The sequence below is a fragment of the Lotus japonicus genome, chromosome 5 (assembly GCF_012489685.1).
Source record: "Lotus japonicus ecotype B-129 chromosome 5, LjGifu_v1.2".
In the NCBI taxonomy this organism is placed as follows: domain Eukaryota; kingdom Viridiplantae; phylum Streptophyta; class Magnoliopsida; order Fabales; family Fabaceae; genus Lotus; species Lotus japonicus.
In genome coordinates, this window is record NC_080045.1 from 18,361,830 (window position 1) to 18,365,027 (window position 3,198).

A 3,198-nucleotide genomic window follows, 5' to 3' on the forward strand; every position below is an offset into this window, starting at 1 on the left:
TACCTTGAAAAGTCTTCCTTTAGAAATTTCAATAAGTACAAACATAGACACACAAACTTTCTGTCATGTGCTAAATTCTTTTAACCTAAAGTACATAAACTTCATTGTTTCAGGTAAAACAATGCTTCAAATGGCTTTGAATCCAATGATTGATGGTGTTTCATTCCTTCATACATTTTCATGGCCAATGCACTTAGTAGCTACTGACCCAACATTCCTTAAGAGTTTATTGAATTTAAGGATCCACCAAGCAGGGGATTAGTAGCATCAATATGAAAATCCATATAAGATTTAGTTGCTGCCAATATTTAAAAGAAAAATGAAGAAAGAAAGGCACGTGTGTTTCACAATGAGGTCACCTCAATGTAAGGTGCGACAGCCTCTAAATGTCTTTCATTGGTCCTCAAGATGAGCTCATAAGCATAAGATGGTGCTGGTGGGAGGCTTCAGCGACTGCATACCAAGTAACCCGTCAATCCGTCATCATCACTGTTCCTTCTAGTCATGTCCCCCTTTAGCTGCATTCCAGAGGACCTGTATAAATATAGAACTTAAGATATCAAAGATGAGAACATGAAATTATGACAAAGGGGTCTCTAATTTAAACATGATCAAAAAAATAGGTTTATCTCCAATTAACGAATATATGTTTATCCTAATTCAAATTATGGACTATACAGAAACCACTTTATAACTGGCTGCACCTACTGCCCTTCTCAAAGTGTCTATCTCTCACTCTCTTATGCACTCTTACCAAAATTTACCTGCACAATTAGGAGTGTGAAAAGTGCTTTGTATCTGAGCTAACCTTAATGTATGAGATGAGAGCTGTTTCATCATGGTAACGCAAGTCAGTTTAAATTCAAATAACCTTTCAATCATTTGTAAATTAATCAAACAAAAACCAATTTTTATAACTTTAAATTTTAGTTTATTTGACTTTTAAACTCTATTCAAAAGTGAAGTGCTGGTAAAATCCTCTTTTCAAAATTGTATCATTTCAATCCCTTGTACCCAAGATAAATAAAAAAAACTAACATACAAAATAAAGCCCCAAAACGGAAAACTTTATAACCAATTCCTTCAAGCCACCTTATACATTATACTGCCTAATCTGCAAGAAAGGCATTTTCCACTGCATAAGGAACTCTCCTTATTATCAATTCAAACAAAATTATACCAAGGCTATAGATATTGCACTTTATATGTGCTGAAATCTCCCTGCTATTTTCTAGTTGCAGCCTCAATTTCATTTGGTGGTTTTAAGATTCTGAAACAGATAAAATTTCAGTCTCTAGCAATTGGACATATGTATTAGCTTTTGTCCACTTTCATGCAACCTGCCATGGCATTCAAGCATTTATAGAGACAAATTCCCTTTAAAGTAGCAAAATTTTCAACTCCACCTAAAATCCAAATTACCAATGCATGTGCCTGATCCACAATTTCAAAAACTAAATTGCAAAATTCCCCAAAAGATAAATTAATAAAAAGAGTAGCTGACCTGAACGTTGGCGGGCAAGGATAGCATTCAAAGGATCATCTAAGTAAATTCACTACAATTCATATGATTTCAAAGGAAGAATACACTGTCATGTAAAAATGCAAAGCATGGAGCTTGGTTTAGATCCTTCCAATGCTGCTCCATTATAGCAAATACTCTCTCTATACACCAACTGCTGGAATCTGATCTGAACCTAATATCCCAAAATGTATTCTCATATCAGTCACCACCAACAATTGAACCAACTTGTACAAAAACCATAAATCCATGCTTTATTGGTATATATAAAGCATAATTTTGCTATAACCAATTTTTTAAAGAAACTCATAAAAATAGTAATCAATGCTTAATACAAAAGTTTTTATAAGAAAAACATGTGTGGTAGACAAAAAAGTGAGAAGCCATGGCCACCACACTCTCTCAGTTCATCCCAAACTCAAAATTGAGCAACTGAAAAATGCTTTGGTTGAGGTCTGCCCAGTCATGTCTGCCACCGAAATCCTAATTTGAGAAAGGAATACATGAAATTACGGGAATACAAAAATTGCTGCATCTGTCTCATTTGAACCTGCACATTAAAAAAGAGAGTACTAATGCACTACAGAAATCATAAATCAAGCTTGCAGAGAATATATTGAGCCTTTGGTTTACTTAAAGTTTACTCAATATATTGAGCCAAATATAAAAGTACAGTAAAATGGCAGAAGACACAAAATCTACTATACATATAGGAATATCATAATCTCCTTCTTTTGTAAGGAAGAACATGCATGAACTGCATTTTTAATAGTAATTTGGTTATATATGAATCTTTACCTCACTGGAAAAGGGCCATTGCAAATCAACTGGAAGCTGAATGAAATCATCAAATTTGCTTCCTATCAACATTGGAATCGCCCTGTACGAAAAATAAGCACACATCACTCTTAAGTCCTTACACCTCTGCATCTACATAAGAGAAATTTTCCTTTCCAATTTTTAAGGCACCAATGGATGTGTGGAGATGATTCACTAAACAAAATTCAATGAACAGAAATTGGAAGAATTAATCAACGAATTGAACCCAAATTTAAACTGCTTGTAATTGTAACCTAATCTCATGCAACTGAAAATTTGCAAAAATAGTGAACACAACATCACATAGAATAAGAACAATGACGTGAAAAAACAAAAGAAATAAAGGAAGGAAAAAGAAGTCTTTGTACTCACTGAAATGGGGTAGCAGAGATCAAGCGTCCGGAACCCCAGTGGAACACACGACACCTAAATGGTGAAGAAGAAAACTTATAATGACCGAACTGCAGAAACTCTGCAAACGGTATCAGAGGATGATTTTGAATCCTAGCAGATCACAGACGAAATCAGATTAACACTGTGATTAACCTAGCCGAGGCGCACAGCAGTGGCGGAGCGCAAGAAATCCAAGCGGACATGGAGATTGCGGAAGCCCTGAATTCTCATGTCAATCCTGATTGCAGCGGATCCTTGACTGAAGCAGAGATGGTCAGATACATGAAATCCTCTGAGGGAGAATGCGAATCCTTGACTGATTTTATATATTCGAAACCCTAGAAAAACGGTTAAGAGAAGGAGAAGGGTTTCAGATGTAAGGTGAAAAGTGTTTAAGCAGAGAAACGGCTCTGAGAGAAGGAGAAGGGTTCAGATGGTGAAAAGCGTTTCAGATGAAATGGAAT

The 3,198-nt window shown here is 35.6% G+C and overlaps 1 long non-coding RNA gene across 2 annotated transcripts; it reads right to left on the reverse strand.

Moving 5' to 3' along the window:
* On the reverse strand, window positions 1–3,198 carry LOC130720235 (uncharacterized). Of its 2 annotated transcripts, XR_009012988.1 has the most exons (5): window positions 2,714–3,198; window positions 2,321–2,402; window positions 1,505–2,072; window positions 765–828; window positions 1–534 (listed from the first exon to the last, which is right to left on the reverse strand). It is a non-coding gene; the product is annotated as an uncharacterized LOC130720235 (long non-coding RNA). The 2 variants fall into 2 exon arrangements; XR_009012989.1 differs by lacking the exon at window positions 765–828 and having other exon boundaries at window positions 2,714–3,196.